This window comes from Bidens hawaiensis, unplaced genomic scaffold (genome assembly GCF_021521415.1).
Source record: "Bidens hawaiensis isolate Kalapana, Puna unplaced genomic scaffold, B.hawaiensis_p1.1 tig00035455_1, whole genome shotgun sequence".
Classification (NCBI taxonomy): domain Eukaryota; kingdom Viridiplantae; phylum Streptophyta; class Magnoliopsida; order Asterales; family Asteraceae; genus Bidens; species Bidens hawaiensis.
The window spans coordinates 88,430-104,844 of record NW_027505369.1 but is presented as its reverse complement, the minus strand read 5'-3'; the positions used below and the strand labels follow the sequence as shown (position 1 = coordinate 104,844).

General features: G+C 36.8%; 1 pseudogene; it reads left to right on the top strand.

Annotated features, from left to right (window-relative positions):
- The first annotated feature begins 14,889 nt into the window (after positions 1–14,889).
- On the top strand, positions 14,890–16,120 carry LOC143612730 (UDP-glycosyltransferase 83A1 pseudogene; annotated as a pseudogene).
- The last annotated feature ends 295 nt before the right edge of the window (positions 16,121–16,415 follow it).

The following is a 16,415-nucleotide window of genomic DNA, read 5'->3' as shown; positions in this document are numbered from 1 at the left end:
ACAAAATTCAATCAAATCCCTGAATAGATTTGTTTTTTATCGCTTTTATTTGTTTAAAACGTTGCAAAATGATGGTGAAAGTTTGTAAGGATCCACAGATACGTGTTGATCTCTATGTGAATTCTGACTGTGATCTTGATGCTCCAAATTCATTTGAAAGAATGGTAATCTATCACTTTGATCTCTGTACAGGTGGCAATTACCACTCATTTACTTATGAATCAGTTGATTTAGGTTATGTTTTTGTTCCAAACAGGCCAAGTAAATCTGGATCATTCCGTCCCCTCTCTTCAAATTGAATCGACGTTTATCCATATCATTAGTCTGCATTACAATTCAGTTGGGTAAGGTTTTGTAAAACACTATTAATTTCTAGGTCCGAAAAATATTAATTATTATTGTTGTATTGCTTATATGAATTATATATTATGTGGTTTTGATTAATTCTACCATTTTAATTTTGGTGCTAACTGCATTTGATGAATATGTATATGATGGCAAGGTATTTTCGAAATTTGGTTAGGGTTGAATAAAACAGCTTGAGTGTCTAGGTAACAAAATTAAGCACACTTCTATGTCTAGGTTACAAAAATCATATTCGACTTTCTTGAGTGTGTTTTGAGATTATGATTTTCAAGTATTTCTATTTAATAATTATGGCTTTTGGATGCAGGGAAAATGATGATATAGCATTGCCGTTGTGGATATTAAAGGTGAATGCTTAAGAGTACTTTCTTATTGGTTGAAAAATGTTGATCTATTGATTCTTTGTATCTATATTTTTGTATATATCATTTGCCAGACTCTATGCTTGTTAAGGAATGCATTTGGAGAAACAAAAAGAAAATTTAACCCTGAAGAAAGTGTCACAGGTTATGAACAGTTCACATCAAGTGAAGATTTTTATTGAATAGTATTTGGGGATGATAATGCAATTGCAAATTCAAATTGTATCTCCTTCTGGAGAAAATGCTTCTAGCATAGAATCGGCTAGAAACAGTAAGCATGGTTTATTTGTTTGTGTTTTTTCCTATTGTTTTACTATTAAGCTTCTAATAGTAATCTCATTTTGTCTCAAGGTCTCATGCAATGAAAAGAAAAGAAGCTTATAATATAAACTGAAGGTATGTTTGTTGTATACAAGTTTCATTATTTTGGCTTCATGTTGCTTATGAAAGGGTGGAAAAATAATGGTTGAGGTTGAAACATGGTATCGGTCAAATTGAGTTAGGTTGACCAACATGCATTCTTAAGTACGGGTCAAACTGGGTTGGGTTGACCCCTCGCCTTAGCTTTTCGTGTCTCTGTAAGTCAAGACGATGATGCCTATTTGCGCTTCCCACTTGCCTTGTTTTTTTCTCTTTATTTATCACTTTTCATCCAGTTTCATCGCTGTTCGATTGCTCTCCATCATGTCTTTTTTTCCCCATATGACATAACAAGTTTTTTTTCCTCTGTAACATGACAATATTTGATCTTCTTGTATGCATCTCCCGGATTGTGCACAAGTTTTTAGGTAAATTTGTTACACTTTCCATTTTTTTTATTCTTTATTTCTTTATCTAACATGAAACTCAATTGATTGATACGGGCTTTCTTTATTTTTTTACACATAAATTAAGTTTTAAGTTTTTTTTTCTTTTTGACGCGAAACTCGCGCACCCTCTAAATCTACATCATTTGTCAAGACGCTACTTACATCATACCTGGATATCATTGGACCAAAGGCCCTTTTGGTATTAAGTTTTTGTTTCATGATCAACATAATTAATCATGGAATCTATGATTATTTTCTAGGAAAAAAGGCGATTGAATCATGTTGAAAGAATAGGAATCGGCGGCTGAAGAATCAAACAGGAAGGATGGTGAAGAAGAAGGTGAAGATGTAACTAATAATGAGAGAAGTATTGTGCTTTATAATAGTAATAGAAATGGATATTTGGTCAATTCAAATAGTCAACAGTCAACGGAAGTCAAACTCCAGGATGCAAATTATTCTACTTACATTCCCTCACTCAACTATGACCACACGCATGGTAAACTTTTTAATGCCTTTATGTACACTTCATTAATTAATTGGATTATGTTTTTTATGTGTCTCTAATTTACAGTTTTGTTTGAACAGGTACTTCTTTTTCACAATGTGGTCGGTACCAAGGGAACATAATCCTCACTGATTCTAAATTTATGGTTTCAACTCTCCAGCGCTCATACGAGTTTAAGTTCTAGCTTTTTGTAATTTTTAGCATGCTGCATACTTGTATGAAGTAAAGGACCAGCGACTGACTTAACTTGATTTAGGGATGATGATAAGGGATTTTCAATCATGTTATCCAACTGAAAGTTGTAGAGTCGTTGAGAGGGAACTGAGGGTGCAAAGTTGTGGAGTCGTTGAGAGAGAACTGAGGGTGCTCCAATATATTAAAACATACGTATTCAAACCTGCACACGCACACACCTTGTTAGTCTTGGTGAGGTAATTGAATATAGTTTATCTTTCAGTATCAAGGCTAGATTAGTTTATGCTTATGAATGTCTAATGGTGTTGGGATAACCATGGGATCAAATGTTACTTTATGTTTTTTTCTCTCTCGTGGTGTTCCTTTCTTTTGTTACCCTTATGATGCCATGGCCATTTGATAACCACTTGGACAATGCAACATTACATATGGAAGCACTAAGGACATTTCTTTCGTTAAACCTTACATCTTTACATTTGAGATTTTCCTCTTCATATAGTATTGACATGAGCTTCAAAGTGGTTCAGAGGGTATTTAGACTTTTCACCATGTAAACTCTCAGATTTGTGGTAGTTTTTAGTTTGATTATCATTAAATGTGAACTTTTTAAGTATCGTCAACAACAAAACCTTTGAGGTTTCTTGAAGCGTTTGGTTAATCTTTTAGTTTCTAACCATTTGATTGCTTACATTAACTGCATCAGATCAGTTAGTTAATTTATTGATCCAAATTTATTGGATTTTGATATGTTTAGGCACATTACGTGGAAAATGACAAACTAAGATTTAAGAATACTTAGATGTATAGAATGTTGCACGGTTAAAATAAGGTGATTATTAATTTTTAAGTTTAAACCTCGCAAGATTGGTTTTTTTCTTTTCTAGGCATCGAAATTGTAACAGGGACAAGTACTTGCTTCTTTGATATGTTTTATATGTTTTCATGAGTTATTTTGTTTCATCTTTTGAAAATAAGATGAGATGCCATTGTTTTGTGTGACATTTGAGCTAAAACAAGGTACACCTCAGTACGTATTTATTGATTAATCAAATAAACGCTTTTTACGTAACGAACGAATGATTAACCGAACGGGTTATGACCCAGATATCCCAGGGTAGACGTGCACAAAAAAACCGGTTCCGGAACCTAACCGGTGGAACCGAACCGGAACCGGTTCCAGTTCCAACCCGGTTGGAACAATACCCGGTTTGGGTATTTTTGTACCCGAAAATCGTACCCGGTTCTAATATTTATATGTCAGTACCGGTTCCAAACCGGTTCCTATCCGGTTCTTAATTGGAACCGGTTTGGTTCGTACCCGGAATAACCGGTTCCGACGGGTTTTTTTGAAGGGTCAAACAAAAGTCAAACTAGCCGTTGGAACCGGTTCCAACGGTAATATAGCCGTTGGAACCGGTTTTTTTTAGACACCAATTAGCCATTGGAACCGGTTCCAACGGTAATATAGCCGTTGGAACCGGTTTTTAAGACAATAGATCCGTTGGAACCGGTTCCAACGGTAATATAGCCGTTGGAACCGGTTTTTGGGCCAAACCTATATATAAGTTGTTTCCATTACTTGTTTCACCACCAAACTCAAAAACAAACTACAATACTACTCCTTTAGCAAACCCGTTCCTTTACCCGACCATCCAACTAAATATTATTATGGCACCCATCAAAAAAACTAACAACAAGGCTAAGAAGAGTGTTTTTGTTGCCCCCGTTCCTGTTACGGAGAACCCAAGGGTTGTTACGGTAGTCAACCATAACCGCAACCAAGACGTATGGAAGAATTGGGATTTGATTGTGGATGACGAAGGTTATCAAAAGGCTCGTTGCAAACTATGTGGTTCAATATTAAAGCACGATTCCAACTCTACTTTGAGAAAGCACATCGAGAAGCCATATTGCAAGGCGTTGAAAGGGATTGGCGCGACCGATCAAATTGACTTGGGTATAGATGGTACACTATTTCGTTACAACACGACTCAAGTTCAAGATAGAATGGCAAAGTTCGTTATTCAACGAGGTTTGCCGTTTAACCACTTTGATGACCCGGAGTTGACGTCGTTGATTCGCGAAACTCTACAACCGAGATACACACATGTAAGTCGTACTACCTTAAGACGTCATTGTATCAGGTTGTGGGAGTGTGCTAAAAAAGAGTTAATCGAGTCTTTTCATTCTTTAGAAGCCATTGTTAGTTTAACTACCGATGTTTGGTCGGCACCACACGGGTTGCCCGAATCATACATATGTGTCACCGCTCATTGGGTTGATCCGGTGATATGGCAATTGATGAAACGCACCATCGCTTTTGAAAACTTCCCGTTCCCACATACCGCCGAAAAATTGTTTGAATTACTTGATGAAGTTATAACGACTTACAACTTGAGAAATAAAATATTTTCGATTTCGTTTGACAACGCTTCAAACAATACTAAGGCGGCTGAAAAATTTATCATTAAATATTCACCACCTTGTTTCGGGGATTTTTTTCATGTCCGATGTGTTGCACATATCATCAACTTGGTTGTCCAAATAGGTCTTGACAATGAACACATTTGTGATGATTTAAAATACTTTAGACTTATGTTACAAGATGTCTTCAAAAGTGGTAAAAGAAGACATCTTGAATATAAGAACTATTGCAAGTCGGTTGAAAGAAAGTATTTGGGGCCGAATTGGGACGTTCCAACTCGTTGGAACTCAACTTGTCATATGTTAAAGTGTGCTTTTGCCCAACGCCAAACTTTACAAGCTTTTCATAACAATCTTGTTGAAGAACGCAAGGCCGATATGTTTCCGGAAAGTGTTTGGGTCCAAGTCGGTTATTTGTTGGAGTATCTTGATGTGTTCAAAAAGTCAACAACAAAATTATCGGGAGTCTATTACCCTACTAGTTGTTGGGTTTTGCAAGAATTGTACTATATGTCTTGTGTTTTTAAAAGCTTTGCGGAGAAGAACAAACTCTTCGAAAATATTGTTGCGGTGATGAAAGAAAAGTTCATAAAATATTTTGAAATCATACCGCCGGTCTTCACTTGTGCCGCCGCATTAAACCCCTATTGGAATGTTAATGGGGTTGAAACAACGATTGAGGAAATATTCGACAACTTAGGTATGCACGAGATTGACACGAAGTTGTCGACGGAAGCGAAGGACAAGTTCAACAAAAACCTTCAAGACCTTTATGACCATTATTTTCAAATGTATGGTCCAAGCACGAGATCGTCTTTTGTGAAAAAAACAACAACTGGTAGGCCGTGCAATGACCCACATATAAACTTGATGAATGGGATTCGTGAATCGGCATCTAAGAGGCAAAGAGGAAACACACCAAGTAGCGAACTTGGTCGATATAGTGGAGCAAACTATGTTGAGGGCGCAACGGTCGACGAAATTCGCAATATTGATTTGTTGGCTTGGTGGAAAGGTAAACAAAACGAATTTCCCATTCTATCCGCCATGGCTCGTGATTTGCTTGCCGTACAAGCCTCAACGGTTGCTTCCGAATCGGTTTTTTCTCTTAGTGGGAGGGTGTTATCTATGCGAAGAACAAAACTAACTCCCGAGTCTCTAGAGGTTTGCATTTGCCTAAAGGACCATTTGGATGCGGTGGATCGTGTACAACATAAGGCGAACTTTGAAGACGAAATACCAATAGAGCGTCATATTCATGATGAGGAGGCGGAGGACGGGGTTTCTTCCGATAACGAAGACGAGAATGAAGACGAAGAAGAGTTGTAATTATTTGTTTTGGTAAACTTATTTGTAACTTGTTCAACTAATATTTAGTTTTGATTTGTTTTATTATAATTACTTTTGTTACTCATGATTAATTGTTTGTTACTTTTTTAATAACGACGAACATTTTATTCATCTAAAAAATAACTATTACAAACATTATTAAAACATAAACGATACTAAACATAACAACTAAAACATAAAAAACAAAGTCCGTCGTTTTAACCCGGGAATACTTATTTTTGGGTTGTAGAGCCGGACGACTCTCCCACTTCCGTTTTTTTAGCTTCCATTCTTCTTTTCTCTCGACAATACTTATTCGTATGTTTTCGTAATGTCGAGTTGGACGATGCTTTAAGAAACTTCGAGCAATATTTGCAACGTGCCAACTCATGTGAGTCGGTCATGAGACACAAATCGTAATGAACCCAAACATCGGGGCATCTTGTTGTTTCGATCACCATAACAACGTCATCATTGGTTGCCATTTGTTGTCGGTTTAAGGTTAATTGTGGTTTGGAGTGTGTTTTATAGTTTTGGGAGTGGTTTAACAAGTACACAAACAAACCTTGCTATTTATAGAAAGAAGATAACCTATTTATAGTTAAAAAACCGGTTCCAACGGTCTAAAACGGCTATATAGCCGTTGGAACCGGTTCCTAACGGCTATAATGTTTAAATATCAAAAAAAACCGGTGGAACCGGTTTTTACGTAAAAACCGGTTCCGGTTCCAACCTACCCGGTTCCTAAAAGTTTGCATTTCTTGGCATCGGTTCGGGTCGGGAACCGAACCGGTTCCTAACTGGAACCGGTTTCATTTTCTACCCGGTGTAAAAAAAACCGGTTCCGAACCGGTTCGGGTTTTCAAGGTGAACCCGATTTGTGCACCTCTATCCCAGGGGACTATCTATAAGTGATATACGTTTAATATAAGCTAATATACTAGTATTATGACCTTAGTTTGATAGCAAATAAGTTAAACGAAAACATGCTCGTTTAACTACCCGCTATAGATTTAAACGCGACAGATAGTTACAAACCAAGCATTGTATCATCCGTTAAGCCGAAAAAGACTTACCAAACACTTATTTGAAATGTTTTAAGTGATCCGTGAAAATATTTTCGATTTTTACAAACGTATAGTATGTTTGTATAAATTTACAATAGATTAGCCGAAAAACACTCGTTTTCGCACTGTTAACGCACCCGATAAGTTTTTCGCGCCAAAAACCGAACCCGAACTAAATTTGGACTGGGCTTTTCGTGTTTGGGCCTTTAAAATCAGTTATTTGGGCCAAAATGGGACCAAGGAGGGCCAAACCCATTCTCGGTCACTATCCTTACCCCACCCCCACTTTTTTTTATAAAACTTAATCCTTAAGCATGTTTATTCATTCCATTTAACAAAAAGTTGAAGTCCAAGCAGCTGCAACCAAAATTTCCAGAAACTCTTTAAACCCTAAGGTAAACAACTTAAATAAGCTACTTTTACACTTGTTTAACATTGATTAATACCAAATAAACATAGTTTGATTGCCAAAAATCATTCCTAACCATGTAAAAATCCTAAAAATGGTTCATAAACATGTTTTGATCATACACATGGTAAGGAACCTGGTTTGATAGTTTTTTTTGGCCATAAACACGGATTAAAGGGTTGAAACGACATTTTTACGGTTCAAAAGTTCGTTTTTGTGCACTAGCCGAAACCTTAATTCAAGGGCTGTTATGTTGATGAAAAATTGCTTGGTTTGTGATATAGGACTAGTATCTAGCCTGAAAATAAGCACAAGAGCTTGAAACCTTGATTAAAAAGGCGGAAACAAACCAAACCCGTTAAGGTAATATCAAAACACTCGATTACGGGCTGTTTAGGTTAAGGTTGTGATGGGCATATTGTTAGGTCTTGAATTTTTTCAGGAACATCAGGGACCTTGTAATTGAGCCCCTATTCAAATTTGGTAATTTTTCGACCATCCGAGAATATTTAGCGAATTTATTACCAAATTGGGATGTTTATTTGGGAAAAATAGTTAAAATACTTTAAAAATTATGAAATTTTGTGGGGAACTCAGATTTCGTATATTTTGATAATATATGAAATTTGGGATCATTTGGAAAAGTCTAAGTGTGTTTTGTGCAAACGCGTTCGTATGAAATTTTTATAGCCGAATTTAGGCCGAAAAGAATATTGTACGAGCTTGTTACATTCCGGAATTGATACAGATTATTTTGGAACATAATTTGAGTATTTAGGAATTTTTGTGGAATTTTTGGAAATCTTTTGGGATAAACGGACAATTTTCAGGCTAAATATAGCAGGAAAAATAAATTTTTATAAATTAATAAACCAGTAAATAATTCCAGAAATATTTTTATAAAAATCTACATATTTTATTTGATAAGTGACTAAATTTTCATAATTTAATGATTAATGGTTAATTAATTATGCTAATTTGAAGATTAAACAAATTCAATTTTAATAAAAACAGGCAAGTTCGTGATTAACGAACCTGCGGGAATATCAAAACACCAAGAATGATCAAAAATCATATTTTTGGATTAATTAAGTAAAAACGAACCTTTTTATGAGAAACCTGGACAATCTGGATAGATTGTGCACGTTTCTTCTCAAATCAAACTGAATAAACGAAAACGGGCCCCGTAGCTAATCCGAGACCCCAATATGTGATCTTTCTTTATAACTTAATCATTTTATTAACCAACACATTTACCCAAGCTTATTTCCCCATAACTTTTTTCTGAACGCATAAACGAACAACTTGGCCCAGCTGGGAAAACAGGAAACTGAGCCAAGTTTGGTTTTAAGTATTAGACATTGAACAACATCACAACTTAAGCCTATTGCCACTTTCTGGGCGTTCCAGCTATACCCAGATCTGTTATACAGCCCAGTTTAGTATTGAGATTATAATAATATTAAAATATTAATATTATTATAATATTGATTATAGGAACTAGTGATAGCAAATCAGGCAAACCACGAGCTGACACAGTGCTGATTACCTACTAAACAGTGAGTTTCAGGACCCCACTTTCTGAACTGTTTTACAAACTTTCGGGGTGAAAAGCATGTTTTCTTATATCTATATGCTTATTTGAAACGTATGATGATGTGAATTATCGAAGTGCTAACACATGAAAGTCCCCACTAACACAGTGATTAACTTCGAGCCGGTGGCTTGTAAATAGTACTATTGGTTTGAGAAACTCAGGTGGGGCCAGCACGGCTTGCTGAAATATTATCCCGTTTGCACATGTCCATATTCATACGAACCAGCTATGTAGTGTTAGACATAGCTACTTGGGGCATAATGTGGGCGGAAGGGGAGCCACAATGGTTGATTGAGCGTGGGAAATGGAGGCACGCAGCACGAACAGTCTAGGCTTCACTGTAGCTTAGCATAATTACATCACATATATAAATACATACACATATACTTACAAGCGTATATACAAATTATGTCTTGTGATTACGCATACTTATTTTCTTGAAACTCGTGAAACTCACCAACTCGTATAGTTGACCCATTTTAAACGTGCTTTTATGTCACACCCCGACTAGCACAATGCGGAAGCGTAAAACGAGAATGTAACAGACACCTCTGGTATCAATACGTTGTTTATAAAGAAACATTACAAACTAATTTACAATATATTACATTTCTTTGTTCTATCATTGTTTTACAGTCTAGGTGATACAAACAAAACTAGTTCGTTAACTATACAATCTTACTACTAGTATCCTTGCTTCTATTCATATAGCATCAACCACACACCTTGGGCAAGTAAAAGATCACCAAATCATTCCGATTTAGGTACACCTGAAAAGCAGTTTAAAACAGGTCAACTACTAGAGTTGGTGAGTTTCACGAGTTTCAAGAAAATAGTAATGAGTGTTCACAAGTTAACACTTGTCATCGTGAAATAAGTATGTATGTATGTAAATGATGTAATTATGCTAAGCTACAGTGAAGCCTTGACTGTATGTGCTGCGTGCATCCATTTCCCACGCTCAATCAGCCACTGTGGCCCCTTTCCGCCCACAACATGCCCCAAGTAGCTATGTCTAACACTACATAGTGTGTTGTATAATTATGGTCATGTGCAAACGGGGTAAAGTCTCAGCAATACATGCCGGCTCCGTTTGGGTTTGTCAAACCAATAGTACTATTCACAAGCCACCGGCTCGAAGTTAATCACTATGTTAGTGGGGACTTTCGTGTGTTAGCACTTAGATAATTCACATCAATACATGTTTCAGCTATGTATATGTAATCAAACATGCTTTTCACCCCAAAAGTTCGTAAAACTGTTTAAAGAGTGGGGTCATGAAACTCACGGTTTAGTAGATAATCAGTACTGTATCAGCTCGTGGTTTGTTCGGTCTGCTATTAGTAGTTCCTATAATCAATATTATAATAATATTAATATTTTAATATTATTATAATCTTAAAACTAAACTGGGTTGTATAACTAATCTGGGTGTAGCTGGAACGACCAGAAAGTGGCAATAGGCTTAGGCTGTGATGTTGTTCAATGTCTAATACTTAAAACTGAACTTGGCTCAGATTCCCGTTTTCCAGCTGGGCCAAGTTGTTCGTTTACGCGTTCAGAAAACAGTTGTGGGAAAATAAGCTTGGGTAAATGTATTGGTTAATAAAATGATTAAGTTATAAAGAAGGATCACATACTGGGGTCCCGGATTAGCCACGGGGCCCGTTTCCGTTTATTCAGTTTGATTTGAGAAGAAACGCGCACAATCCACCCGGATTGTCCAGGTTTCTCATAGAAAAGTTCGTTTTCACTTAATTAGTCCAAAAATATGATTTTTGATCACTCTTGGTGTTTTGATATTCCCGCAGATTCGTTAATCGCGAACTTGCTGGTTTTATAAAAACTGAATTTGTTTAATATTCAAATTAGCATAATTAATTAACCGTTAATCATTAAATTATGAAAATTTAACCAATTATCAATTAAAATATGTATATTTTTATAAAAATATTTCTGGAATTATTTACTAATTTATTAATTTATAAAAATTCATTTTATCAGCAATATTTCGCCTGAAAATCGTCCGTTTACCCGAAACAATTTCCAAAAATTCCACAAAAATTCCTGAATACTCAAATCATATCCCAAAATAACCTGTATCAATTCCAGAATGTAAAAAGCTCGTGCGATATTCTTTTCGACTCAAATTCGGCTATAAAAATTCACACGAACGCATATACATAAAACACATTTAAACTTCTCCAAATGATCTCAAAATTCATATGTGATCAAAATACATCAAATCTGAGTTCCCAGAAAACTTTCATAATTTTTGAAGTATTTTAGCTATTTTTCCCAAATAAACGTCCCAATTCGGTAATAAATTCGCCAAATATTCTCGGATAGGCAAAAAATTACCAAATTTGAACAAGGACTCAATGATATGGTCCCTGATGTCCCTGAAAATTTTCATGACCTAAAAATATGCACATCACAACCATAACCTAAACAGCCCATAAGTGAGTGTTTCTGCATTACCTTAGCGGTTTTGGTTCGTTTCCGCCTTTCTAATCAACTTTTCTGGCTCTTGTGCTCCTATGTAGGCTAGATACAAGTCCTATATCACAAACCAAGCAGGTTTCATAAATAGAACAGCCCTTTAACTTAGGGTTTCGGCTAGTGCACAAAAACGAACTTTTAACCGTAAAAACGCCGTTTCAACCCTTTAATCCGTGTTTATGGCCAAAAAAGATCATGATTCTGATTTGAAACTAGGTTTAACATCAAAGTATGTTTTTGAATGATTTTTGAGAGTTTTACATGGTTAACTATGATTTTTAACAATCAAGACATGTTTATATGTTGTTAAACAAGTTTAAACGAATCAAAAATCGATTAATCATAAGGTTTTTACCTAGTTTCTTGCTGGTTTTGGCTGTAGAAGAAGAGTTCCAGAAGTTGTGTTTGAAAATATGTGTAAAAATATCTCAAATCTAGTTTATATGTGAAAGGAAAAAAAAAGGGGTGGGGCGGCGGCTGCGGCCGGAAGCCCATGGGCCCATTTTGGCCCAAGTTTCTGATTTCTCAAGCCCAAATACGAAAATCCCAGTCCAAATTTAGTTCAGGTTCGGTTTTGGTGCGAAAAACTTATCGGGTGCGTTAAACAGTGCGAAAACGAGTGTTTTTCGGCTAATCTATTGTAAATTTATACAAACATACTATACGTTTGTAAAAATCGAAAATATTTTCACGGATCACTTAAAACATTTCAAATAAGTGTTTGGTAAGTCTTTTTCGGCTTAACGGATGATACAATGCTTGGTTTGTAACTATCTTTCGCGTTTAAATCTATAGCGGGTATTTAAACGAGCATGTTTTTGTTTAACTTGTTTGCTATCAAACTAAGGCCATATTACTAATATTTTAGCTTGTGTAGATCGTATATCACTTATAGATGGCCCCCCCGAGATATCTGGGTCATAACCCGACCAGATCGGTTAATCGTTCGTTTGTTACGCAAAAGGCGTTTATTTGCTTAATCGGTAAATACGTACTGAGGTGTACCTTGTTTTGGCTCAAAAGTCACATTTTCAAGTGTGGTAGCGAAGTTGGAAAATCCGTGAATTTTTGCTATCTGTTACCAAACATGAACGATGCGGTGTGAATAGACGCAGACTTACTAGTACGAATAGAATAACTTACAAGTATATTTTGTTGTAACACCTTGTTTGTAATCAAAGATAGATCAATGTAATATAATGTAAATTAGTTGTAATGTTTCTTTATAAACAATGTTGTTGATACTAGAGGTGTCTGTTACATTTCCTTTTTACACTTCCGTATTGTGCTAGTCGGGGTGTGACATTTTGTTATGCGGATTTGATGGAGTTTTGGTTTGTTTTTTAGTTTGTTGAGTTGTTATAAGAGGTTGGCTGGATAATGTTATATTCCTTAATTTGCAAATGATAATGTTTTATACCGTTTCTATGGATATATTTTGATGTTTTATTGGTTTCTATATATCAATCTTGAAACAAGCAAACATACTAAAATATGATTAATTTCATTGCGTTTCCGCCGCAACGCACGGGCAAACCTACTAGTATCATACTAATGTATAATAACAATTATTGTATTGATATTTTATCTATATAATTATATATCATCACATAAAATTATATTAGCATCGTACTAATGTATAGTAAGTTGTAGTTTGCGTCCCCGTGGTTTTGGGACAGAGACCACTTGTGCCCCTCCCCAAAAAACGAATTGTTTTCTTCCCTGTGGTTATCGGGCAGTATCACATTGCGTCCTTCCGTCATTCCGTTTAAATACTCGTCAATTGAAGGGGTAGTTTGCATTTTTCTCTCCGACCCACTGATCGCCACCACCATCTCCTCTGTGCGACATCTACCACCATCTCCTTCTTGCGACAGCTAGTCAGCTACCCAAGGCCGTACAGCCGCCACCGATCGTTCTTGACCACCATCGCCACCAGATTCGTCTCCAAGTCAGATTCGCCTTTCCTCTTGAACCCTAATTCTTTATCTATCCCATCTATCTGGTTGGTTTCACATGAATCAGTCGAGGCGATGTTCCAAATTGATTTTCCAGCCATCATTGTTATTGAGGCGGCGACTCAGCGAATCAATTTCAAGGTGTAAATCAGCGGTGGTAGAAATTAGCAGATTCTTTTGTCACAACTTAAATCGACCATTCTTTCCAAATTGATGGCGACCATCACCCCACGCGGCCCGTCTTTTGTCTTTTCAGATTTGATTCGATAGATGTTTGACCAAAAATTTCACCAAATGAAGAAAAGAAACCGAAATCCCAACTTGATATTCCCCTAAAAAAAGAAATGCAATTTTTGTGATGGAGTAGACTATCTACGGTTTGCATATCTGGTTCGAATGATGGCGGGTTGCCAGAAAAACAAAGAAGAGATGCGGATTGAAACACCGGTGAAACAATCGATGATGAAGGTGAATTCAAGTTTGATCTCGTGGAGGGACGCAAACTACATGCATGCAAAGCATAGGGACACAACTTGAGCATCTTAAAAGGGCATACAAGTCTTTTAAGCGGATTTTTAAACTAAAAGATGACGGAGGACGCAATGTAATGCCGCCCAACAACCACAAAAACGTAAACAATTCATCATTTTAGAGAGGGGCGAAATGGTCCCAGCTCAAAACCACATAGACGCAAACTACAACTCTAAAGGCTAAAATGTCACTATTTCACATACATTTATCATATCAAAATGCAACTAAATAAATACAAAAGCAACCGTTCTAATATACTATTATGTTATGCCATGCTATGTAATATATTATACTATATAGATAAAAAACGATGCCCGACATCAAAAAAGTCTTTTTTTTATTTTTTTATTTTTTTGTCTAGGTATAGTAACGAACGTAATCGAAGCCGAGTGAATTCACGTAGGCTCGACGCCGCAACGCTCGGGTTTTACCTTCTAAATAATTATCGCTTTAATTACGTTGTTATTATTATTACTACTACTACTACTACTACTACTACTAGTAGGTGAGTGTCCGCGCGATGCTGCAGTTACATACGCAAACACAGCATCAAACGCGTAACCGGTGTCAACACGTGCATAACCATGCAACGGAATGACGGTAACCCAATGACTATATGCGCACAACGCGACATCGGACTTGTAACCAGTGTCGGTAAGTGCGTCACACAATGTCATTCGCGTAACAGTTGCCTGAACGCGCGCAATAGGTGCGAAAATCAAGAAGCAAATCTTAAACATGCAGTAGTTTTATATAAATCATTTTTTAAACCAACCTGTTTCGACTCAAATCCCGTTCCGACCCCTCACCGTTCTAACTCAAAACGTTGACAAAAACAATGTTTCAACTCATGCCAACCAAGCTAGAAGAGCTAATCAATGATATTAACGCAAACGATGCCGAGAAAATTACGTGCTTCATTGCGGATTGTTACATGGGATGGGTTTCAAGAGTTGCTCGGAAGACAGGTATTAGACTAGCATTCTTTTGTCCAAACTCCGGTGCAGCTTTGGCCTTGATCAAGAGCGTATGATGGACAATGAAGTTATAAACAGCAACGGTAAGATAACATTTTATTGACGTACGAAGCTAAGAATTTAGCCTTACGCAATGAATCTTTTCTTTCAGGGGAACCTTTAACTGATCAAATGGTTCAGCTATCAACCCCCATGCTAGTCATGAACCCTGCAAAGTTTTTATGGGCTTGTGTAGGCGATCCAGACACAAACCAACTTATGTTTGAATCCGCGTTTTTTGAAGGTAAAGAAGCAGCAGAAGCTACAGACCACATAATTTGCAACTCAACCATGGAGCTGGAGCCTGGGGCGTTCGCCCTATTTCCAAAGATGTTGCCAATAGGTCCACTTTTGGCGACCAATAAAGCCACAAAGCAAGTAGGCCACTTCTGGACTGTAGACTCCTCTTGCCTAAGATGGCTTGATCAACAACCAGTCAGCTCGGTCATTTATGTGGCATTTGGGAGCTTCACAATATTTGACCAGTTCCAGTTTGAAGAGTTGGTGTTGGCACTCGAGGATATGAAAAGACCATTCTTGTGGGTTGTTCGACCTGGAACAAATGGCAATATAGACTTTGTCTAACCAAGTGGGTACATGGAGAGAATAGGCTTTCATGGGAAAGTGGTCATCTGGGCACCCCAACAGGTCCTAAACCATCCTTCAGTGGCTTGTTTCATGAGTCATTGTGGGTGGAACTCTACAATGGAAGGTGTCAGGAATGGCGATCCTTTCTTATGTTGGCCATACTTTGCTGATCAATTTTTTAACAAAACATACGTATGTATTTGGAAAACTGGAGTGGATTTGAACCAAGATGAACTTGGTATCGTTACTCGAGGAGAAATCAAGAGTAAAGTGGAGCACTTACTCAACAACAACACAATCAAAGAAAATGCCTTGAATTTGCAAGAAAAAGTGATGGATTGCGTCCGAGCAGGAAATTCCTTCAATAAAAATCTCAACAAGTTTATTGATTGAGTAAAGGGAGGGTATGATCATTGTCACGTCAATGAACCTGCAAATGTTATGATGCACGACCTTTAGGTTGTAGCTCACAAAATATGTATCAATTTTATTATTTTCATGTTTGTTCATATTAATTTCGTTTTTACATTGTTTATGTGGAGTTTAAACCGGATACGAGTGGCTAAACATGAATCGGAAGAAGCTTAATCCGGTCATGAAAGTATTGGAGTTGTTTTGATTTCCTATTGTGTGAAAGTCAGTCTTTCCTAATTCTAGAGAGATGGTTAAATCATGGTGTAGTGGAAGAATCAATTGCGTATTCTCACTACCTCAACTATCTAGTATAGGATAATTATTAATAACATAGACCATG